The following is a 10085-nucleotide window of genomic DNA, read 5'->3' on the forward strand; positions in this document are numbered from 1 at the left end:
ACAAAATCATAATATTTAGAAGTCTGCTCCACTGAGGGACGTGGCTCCAGAGGCTAAGCGGGGCTGGAGCCTTCATGGGGACAGTGTGTGGTCTCAGGACCTGTGGGGACACAAAAAGACCATCCGTGTCTGAGGGTGGCAGAGCTCCCAGGGATCAGAGCAGGGAAGCCGGCTACAGAGATGAAGCCAAAAGGTGGGATCTCAGCTTGGGGTTACCATAAACCATGATCCAAGGCATAGTTGGACCACTGCTCTTCAAGCAGGGACCTCACAATTGGCAGATCCGGAGAGACCCCCCTCTTTCCTCCCCCAGGAGGAGCCATTCAGGAGTGTGCACCAGGAATCTGCTGGGTTTGGAGACTCCAGGTGGGGCCGTGGGCCAGAGATAGAAACACCTGGTCACAGGCCGGGTGAGCTCAGAGTGCAGCCAGAGACCAGGGAGACGGGAGTGACTGAGCACTTTTCTCTGAGGGCGCACTGAGGAGAGGTGCCCCAAGCTCTCAGCTTCTCTCGGCCAGAGATTGGGAGGCCACCATCTTTGTTCCTGTCCTCCAAAGCTCTACGGAAAGCATTCAGGGAACAAAAGCTCCCAAGAGCAAACAGAGCAGATTACTTAGCCTGGCCCCTGGCAAGGGCTGTGCAATTCCACCTCCTGCAAAGACATTTGAGAATCATGATCAGCAAGAACATCCAGCCAAGACCAAGTTCATGATCAACCAGAACTGGGGAACTCCAGAGGTAGGGCAAAACAATGCATAGAATTCATGGCCTTTTTTCCCATGGTCTTTTAGTCTTGCAAAGTTAAAATTTTTTTTATTTTATTTTTCTCTTATTCTTTTTTTTTAACTTTCCTCTTTTCTCTTTTAACTTTTTTTTTTTTTTACTATTTTATCTTATCAACAATTTCTTTTTAAAAAATCTTTTAAAATTTTCATTGTTATAGTCATATTTTATCCCTTCATTGTCTTAGACCTTATTTTTTGTATACATATAGGTTTTTTTTTCTTTAAAATTTTGGGATATGATTTCTTCTGATACATCAAAATATACTCTAAACCTAGCTCCAGCCTGATCACATTCTCCCCTCTTTTTTTTTTTTTTTAATTTTTCCAACCAACTTCTCATTCCTTTTTTAATAAAGATTTTTTTTTAATTTATTTATTGACAGAGAGAAATCACAAGTAGATGGAGAGGCAGGCAGAGAGAGAGAGAGAGAGGGAAGCAGGCTCCCTGCTGAGCAGAGAGCCCAATGCGGGACTCGATCCCAGGACCCCGAGATCATGACCTGAGCCGAAGGCAGCGGCTTAACCCACTGAGCCACCCAGGCACCCCTCATTCCTTTTTTAGAATATTTTTAAGTTTTCATCTTTTCAGTCACATTCTGTCCCTTCATCATGTTTATCCTTATTTTTGTATATATATGTTTTTCTTTCTTTAAAATTTTGGCAAGTAGTTTCTTCTATGAGATCAGAATACACCCAAAATCAAGTGTGTGGCTCTGTTCTATCCACCAGTCTAATATATATATATATGTTTTTGTTTTTTAATCCACCCCTTACTTCTCCCCCCAGGTTTCAGGTCTCTTCTGACTTGGTTAGTGTATATTTTTCTGGGGTCTTTGCCACACTTTTAGTATTTTAATCTCTCATTCATCTGTTCTTATCTGGATAAAATGACAAGGCAGAAAAACTCACCACAAAAAAAAGAATAAGAGGCAGTACCAATGGATAGGGACCTAATCAATATGGACATTGGTAATATGTCAGAACTATAGTTCAGAATGAAGATCATGAATGTGTTGGCTGGTATTGAAAAAGGCATGGAAGATATTAGAGAATCCCTTCCTGGAGAAATAAAAGAACTAAAATCTAACCAAGTTGAAATAAAAAAAGCTATTAATGAGGTGCAATTAAAAAAATGGAGGCTCTTACTGCTAGGGTAAATGAGGTAGAAGAGAGAATTAGTGATACAGAAGACCAAATGGTGGCGAATAAAGAACCTGAGCAAAAGAGAGACAAACAGCTACTGGACCACGAGGGGAGAATTCAAGAGAGAAGTGATACCATAAGACGAAACAATATAAAATAATTGGGATCCTAGAAGAAGAAAAAGAGAGAGGGGCAGAAGGTATATTGGAGAAAATTATAGTAGAGAATTTCCCTAATTTGGCAAAGGGAATAAGCATCAAATTCCAGGAGGCACAGAGAATCCCCCTCAAAATCAATAAAAATAGGTCCACACCCCATCATCTAATAGTAAAACTTACAAGTCTTAGTGACAAAGGGAAAATCCTGAAAGCAGTTCAGGACAAGAGTGGGTAGGGGTATAGGCTGAGGGTGTATGGGTTATGGACATTAAGGAGGGTATGTGCTATGGTGAGTGTTGTGAAATGTGTAAGCCTGATGATTCATAGACCTGTACCCCTGGGGCTAATAATATATTACATGTTAATAAAAATAATTTAAAAAGATAAAGCCTTAACAATAAAATTTACTCCCAAAAATAAAAAAAAAAAGAAACTGATTCAAATATCTAGAGATTTGTTAACACTATTTGAATTGAAATAATGTTGTCATGCCCGTCAACATTATTTCCAAGGTCTAATTCTGTGGCCTGTGTCTTAAAGACAAATAGCTACAAGACACAGAAGGGCAGGGACAGCATCTACGTGTAATGTAGAACCATAGGAGCATAAACAATAAGTATTATTTTTTTGAGAAATAATATAAGGAATACTCATTCATGGTGGAGATGTCGGTCGATACAAAGAAGTGAATAGTTACACTTCTGATCAAAGCAAAACACTACTAACAGTTTAGTGACTACTCTTTCAGACTTTTTGCAAAGTGTTTTATATAAATCTCCAAGAGGCTCCTCTTTTTGCACCCAACAAAATGCCACAGATGCCACAGACAGACTCACATAACACCCACTTAACGCTTCTGACATGGCTTCCAGTACTCCAGAGGCTAGAAAGCTGAGCATTTCCAAAACTCACTTGCAGCTTGGGTTCCATGTGGAACCAAATTTTCACCAAGTCCTAATGGTGGATACAAACCCTGAGGAGACATATATGGAAGGCAAGTGAGGAAACATGAGGTCAGGGACAGCATGTCTTCCAGTAACTGAAGCAGAAAGACTGCTCTCAGACTTGGCAGAACAGATATTGACAGGCAGGACTGGGCAGCAAAAGGGTCTCGTTAAAACTGGACCAGGCTGGGCTCAGGCACTGTGTTGCTTGCTTTCCTGTTTCTCTTGGAAATTCTGTCATCTACAATTATCTGTCACCTGACTCTATGTGAATGCTCTTCCATGTCAAAAAAAAAAAAATACATGACTATAGTATCACATCATTCCTGCTAGTAGAATCAGAATTCCAGAGCTTAAGCGTCTGTAGTGATCAGCTAGACTTAGAGGAAAATTACGCTCAAAAAAGTTAAATGACTCACCCATTTCCTCAGATGGTTAGAGGTGGAGAAGACCACATGTGTTGTTCCCACTCCATGTAAAGAATTTATTCCATCCTTGTGCCCCAAAAAGGTAATGGCTGTGCCCAAATTAAATTTGGTGTTTCCACGTTAACGTGTTCATCCAACATGTGGCAGGCTTAGCTCAAAGAAGATAGAGTGTGATGCCTTTTTCATGTGCTTCCTTCTTCTTTTCACCCACCTCCATTTCTACCTGACCCAGCCCCAGCCCACGTCCCACCCCTAGACTTGCTCACCTGGTTGAGACCAACCACGTTTATTCGTGGTGCAACTTCTTGTCAGAGTTCTCACCAGCCAGCTATGGTGTACAGTATGTCCGCACACTGCAAAGGCTCCTGTTCGATTTGCATGAATGAAGACCTGCACCCAAGGAGCTCACAGTTCTTAGTGCTATCAGGCAAAATTACTGTGTTGCTCTTCTGGTATGAGAGGAAAGAATCGTTGGTGAAAAGCCCCATTTGATAATGGAATAGAGTGGGAGGTTAGGATCCAGACTGGATTTGAGTCTGAGCTCTGCCGCTTCCTGTGTGGCTGTTGGACAAATCATTCACTTTCCATGAGTCTCACTTTACTCATCTGTAAAATGGAAAGTAAGATACTGATCTTAAAAGGCTGTTGTTTGGACCAGAAGAAATATTCCTATAATGTTTGACGTGCAAGGTTTCATTCAGCAAATGGTTATTGTTCAGCAAATGGCTATTGTTATTGGGGTTGCTGTATATGCTGTTGGCTTGAAGAAAAGCCTATGGTGTGTACTTTGGCTCTTGCCCATTCATGGTTTTAAAGCTGAATTTGGACAGGAGACGAGGTTCACTCCAGGGTAGCCCAGTGCCTTTCACAGAGGACTCAGACAGTTTTGCAAGTCTATGTAAACATATATAGTCGAGTTCATACCCAGCCCTTAATAGGCCAGTGGAGTTCGGTTCTTCTTCAGCACGTCAAGTCTTCTGTTGGAGGGAACACAGGGACAAATAAATAAAAAAAACTTGAGTCTTTGGGCACCTGGGTGTCTCGGTGCCTTTGCCTTCGGCTCAGGTCATGATCTCAGGGTCCTGGAATCGAACCCCGCATCAGGTACTCTGCTCAGCAGGGAGCCTACTTCCCCCCTCTTTGCCTGCCTCTCTGCCTACTTGTGATCTCTGTCTGTCAAATAAATAAATAAAATCTTAAAACAAAAACAAAAACAAAACAAAAATAACAACCAAACTCCAGTCTTCTAACACATGGCATTATTTAAGAATGAGGAATGGGAATTAGGTATTCCCACAATCCTTTCTGGAACGGGGTAGGTCAATAATGTTTTTAAAGTAAAATCTAAGTCAGCTTTCCTCATGAACATATAAATACAGAATTTATAGGAGCTTTTTAAAAAGTATTAGCCTTTTGTCTGTAGCTCAACACTTTCCTTATGAGGTGCGAGATGCAGAAACATGACAGTTTTTATTTTCTTTTAGAAGAGAAGTTTCATTTTACAAATGACTTTCAATCCCATATGTGACCATTACAGAAAAATCCTGGCAGCATATGTCATAAGTAATCAAGTGCCCGTCAGTTAGAACAATTGTGCACTGTTTCCAAAATGCTGTTAACCTTCTTTAAATCACTTCACCAAAAATGATTATATATGTATATACACATATATATCTACATATGTGTGTGTGTGTGAGTGTGTGTGTATGAATGATGTTTTAAGTGGAAATTTCTATGAGATTTTCTTTGGTGTTTTGTTCAGTTTTCAAAGTGCATACGGAAATCTTATTTAACCACATTTGAAATAAGCTATACACCCAAATGTTAATTTTTAAATCCCAATTAGACTAATTTACTTAGACTTTTTCTGAATGGGGGAAAATCCCAAAATTCTTCAATAAGCTCTATTGCAAATTCTAAAAATTTTTCCTTAAAAATTTTAAATAAATACACTTAAGTGGATAAAATACATTTATTTTTATGTAACCTGTAGCAAGAAAAAAAAATCCTGTTAAAAGGTAGAGTATTTAAAATAAGTTTCGTAGTGATCATCACTAGAAAAAATATTTTAAGACAGAAGTCAACATTTGTGGGAAACTTCAGAAGTGTGGCCTTTCTTAGAAAATTCCATTCTGTGCATGTATACACAATCATATAATTATTAGTGTTGTCCTATAACCAAGAGGTCAAGTAGAGTAAGAACTGCAAACCAGTAATTAATTTGGCAGTTGGACTTTCTATGACCACAGTGAGAGCTTGGGGTCTCTCACAAGAGTGCAAAGTGTCAGCCAGGCATTTCAAGGCTTACCAAGATTACTGAATCTCCTCCCAAGCTCACTCATGTTTTTGTTGGCAGAAGGTGTCAACTCTCTGGAGCTGTTGCCTGGAGACCTTTGTTCTTCACCATGTGGGCCCTTCAAGGCCACTTGAGTGTCCTCCTGACATGGCAACTGGCTTCCCCAGAGTTAGAGATGAGGGAGAGAGAGACAGAGAGGGACGGAGACAGAGATAGAAGGGAGTGAGAGGGATGAAACAGAAGGAAGTCACAATGCCCTTTTTTACTTTTTTTTTTAGTCTTAGAATCATCCACTTTATTCTATTTTCTAGAAGCAATACACTAAATCCAGCACATGCTCCAGGGGAAGGGAATGAAATCCCACTGATGAGGAGAGACATATCAAAGAATTTGTGGACATAGTTTTAAACTACCACAATCAATTGGAAGTCCTGATTGCAGGTAACAGAAAATCCATCTCAAAATGGAATAAACAACAATGGGAATTCACTTGCTCCCAAGATGAAAAGATCCTGCAGGTAGGCAAATTTCATGAGCACTTTGGTCAGAGCTCAGCTCCATTTCTCTGTCCTCTCTGTGTTGAATCATTCTCAGGTGGGCTTCTTCCCAGCAAAAATGACTGCAGCAACTCTGGGACTCATGTCAGCACATAGAACCTTCCAGAACAGGTAGGCATGGTTCTGTGTCAGCACCCCCCAGAGTTCAGAGATTTACTCTGATAGGATGGGTTCAGGTCACACATGACGCCCACTCCCAGCCTGGTTTGGGTTGGAAGGCCTTGACTGTCTCCAGTAGTCCATCCCCAAACCGGGGCTTATGGAGGCAAATCCCTGAAACCACACAGATGCCAAACAGAGACCCGAGTCTCTGGGAAAGAGGAACAGATGCTGGAGAGGCCACCTCCAATACCTACTATAAAAGTCATGGAAGTTAAAGAAGTTAAGATATGGGCTATGCAGCTGTTTTGTAATGTGAAAACAAAGGAGGCTCTAGAGACTGGGGAATTGAAGAGCAAGAGAATGTAACTAAAAATGCTGAACAATTGGATCAAACGCACCCTCGGACTGGACATTCTTGGTAAGGAGTTGGAGAACCACCTCTTCCTTCGACATCATCGGGGACAGCCAAGCATAAACATGAGAGAAAACACAGCTGGTTAGGTAGGCTGAGCAAGTGGGCTGTGGCTGGGAATGCGAATGAAGGAGGGGAAGGGAAGGGAGAGAAGTGAAATAGGGCATTCATGAGGTTGAGAGAAGATGGATGGAACAGACTGCCTCGGAGATTAAGGTTAACCGTATTTCTCACACTTGTCCAGCTAGAAAAACTCCACTGTAATAAGAAAGCATAAGCTTAGCTAGAAAAGCTAGAGAGCTCTGAGAGAAAAGAAAACATCAATAATCCTGTAACAGAAGTCATAGCACTGAAGGAAATCATTCTGGTTTTGTTTTGCTTTGTTTTGTTTTGTTTTTTGTTTGTTTGAGAGAGAGCATGAGTGGGGAGGAGGGGCCCAGGGAGAGGCAGAGAGAGAATGTTGCTTGACTCTTGACATCGAGCTTGATCTCAAGACTCCGAGATCATGACCTGAGCTGAAATCAAGAGTTGGATGCTTAACCAACTGAGTCACGCAGGCACCCTGGAAACAGTAGTCTTTGGAGAAAGAAGGGTAAGAAATAATGCAAGTTATAATGAAGGGGGAGTTTCAAATAAGTTTCAAAAAAAAAAAACTATGACAAATATCAAGAATAGGATTTAAGCATATGTAACTTATATGATTCTTTTCTCTGCCAGAAAATGCATCATAGAGTATTAGGGTTGAGTAATTTTTATTCCTACCACTGCTGCTAAATCTTGGCTAAAAAATAAGATGGAACAGCTGTTTCTTTTTATTATTATTATTATCATTATCATTAAGCATGTAGATTAGCAAAGTGATAATTTTTTTTAAGATTTTATTTATTCATTTGACAGAGAGAGACACAGCAAGAGAGGGAACACAAGCAGGGAAAGTGGGAAAGGGAGAAGCAGCTTCCTGCTGAGCAGAGAGCCCAATGTGGGGCTCCATCCCAGGACCCCAGGATCATGACCCGAGCCAAAGGCAGACGCTTAACGACTGAGCCACCGAGGTGCCCCGCAAAGTGGGTATTTATATTTTCCTTTATTTCACATATATTTAAAAAAAATTCCTCTTCACCATAGCCTAGCTGGCTTCTGGGAAGGAATCCTTGCTCTAAAATAAAACAAAGAGGCCCTATGTTTATATTCACACTCATCTGGTTCAGAGTTTTGTTAAGAAAAAGTAACATGAAATAAAAATAATAAAAATATTTGAAAAATCTGAACTTGAGCACAAGGTCATGAAGAAAAGCAACCTTGGTTCAACTTGCCTTAGTACAGTGACCTTGACGAAGAACTTTCATATGAAATTGCTTAATAGGTTCCAGAGAATGAAGGAGCTGTTACAAGTATAATGTGCATTTCTTGGGAAAAAGAAACCTCCTGCTGGACACATTTAACCTTCAATTTCGCCTCTTATAAGATGGAAGGGGTCAGAGTAGGACCATATGGAATTCAGAAGGGCTTATTCTTCTCCCACTAGCTCTTCCCCAGGCACACAATTTACTTTCTACTGGAAGGCTCTTAATTATTTTGAAAAACACTTAACACCTTCTTACTACAAAACCTTTCAATAGACAGCGTAAGATGAATGCTCAGCAAAACACAGTTTGTATTTCTTTCTCAAGGCAGAAAAGGACATCAAGATAGCTTTGTTTAACATCACAGCCATGAGCTACTGAAAATTTACCATGAGCCAGGTGCTCTGCTTGGCATTTTACATACATAATCTGATTTAATCCTCCTGACAATCCTATGAGTTCTGTAGTATTATCATCATCTAACGGATAAAGAAAAAGGTGTGAGGAAGTCAAGTATTAGGCCAAGCTCCCAGAGCTACTAGGAAGCAGGGTTGTATCTTAAAATCACCACAGTTTGTTTCCAAAGCTCATACTCTTACTCTTTGCACTATTCTCTCTAATCATCTGAAATAGTTTCTTAGTATTTACAAGGAAAGGGGTCAACTCTTTTTAAAGGGAAGTAAAATCCTTATTAAAATGTTGATAATTAAATACAAATACGGATTTATTCAAAATCGCATGCACATTATCCCCAGACTCACTGTAAAATACACTGAGAAATACAAACAGGAACAGAAAGCAGAAATACTTTTTGGTTAGAAGTGAGCCTAACTTCAAATAATAGAATGAGACCGTGGAATTTAGGGACAACATGAGCCTCAGAAAGCAAACAGATCAGGTCCCAGAGACATCAAGAAGAACCCAAGGGTAGAGGAGAATGGACAACAGTTTGCTGAAAATCAGCACAGCAGTGAAGTTCACAGAGTTTCATTCAGTAGGAACACTATAGAAACCTATGCAAGAAACAAATAAGTATCCTAAGCAACAGAACTAGAGTGAACCTAGAATCTGAGGACAGAACCATCCTGAGAGCCTCAGGAGTCATGTCTCTTTTACGTTAGCTGATATCATGAAAACATGGATTGCCCATATTTAGAAAAGCTCACAGCAGGCAGGAGTACTTCCAGACTCCTGCCACAATATCAGGAGAAGTCATCACCATGATGTGTTTCTGCGCGGTGTTTGGTGGACAGAGACTCTACAAGCTGCTATTGGAGTGAGTTTTTGCTGGGTTAGCGCCAGCGCAATACCGGCAGCCAAATTCTGCAAGTGGTCATGCAGATGTGAACCTGCGCAGTGGTTCTCAATCAATGCCCTCTGACGCCGAGGGCATCTGGCAAAGTCAAATTTTGGTTGTAATCATCAAAGATTACAAAGTGGACAGAGGGGCCATATTGGCATCTGGTGGGTGGAAGCATCCTAGGATCCACAGAACAGGCCCCCACAACAAAGAATTACCCAGCCCCAAAAGGTCATGTGCCCAGGTTGAGAAGCTCTGGACCAGAGAGCAAGCTATTGCATTTGTGGATGGAGGAATAGTCTCAGTAACAGCCTTTTTCCAGCTTCCCTTTCTCCCATGTACCAATTCTTAGGGATCGTGGCTTCTGGCACAGAGGTCATCAGTAGGCCTAGAATGTGAACCGGATAGAGCCAGTATTGTTTATTTTTTTCCCATCTAAAACCATAAGTCACCCTGCAGCTCAGCTAAGAGGCCCCCTGCGTTGTCACTGGCGTCCTTGGACCCTTAGGTGCCCTGGTTTCTGGCTGGGTTTCGGTTACTTCCCTCCAGCAGCCTGTGCAGCCATGCCCTCAAAACACTTGGGGAATGAGGCGTTTTCGTAACGTCATTTATTTAGT

This window comes from Mustela nigripes, chromosome 6 (assembly GCF_022355385.1).
Source record: "Mustela nigripes isolate SB6536 chromosome 6, MUSNIG.SB6536, whole genome shotgun sequence".
Classification (NCBI taxonomy): Eukaryota; Metazoa; Chordata; class Mammalia; order Carnivora; family Mustelidae; genus Mustela; species Mustela nigripes.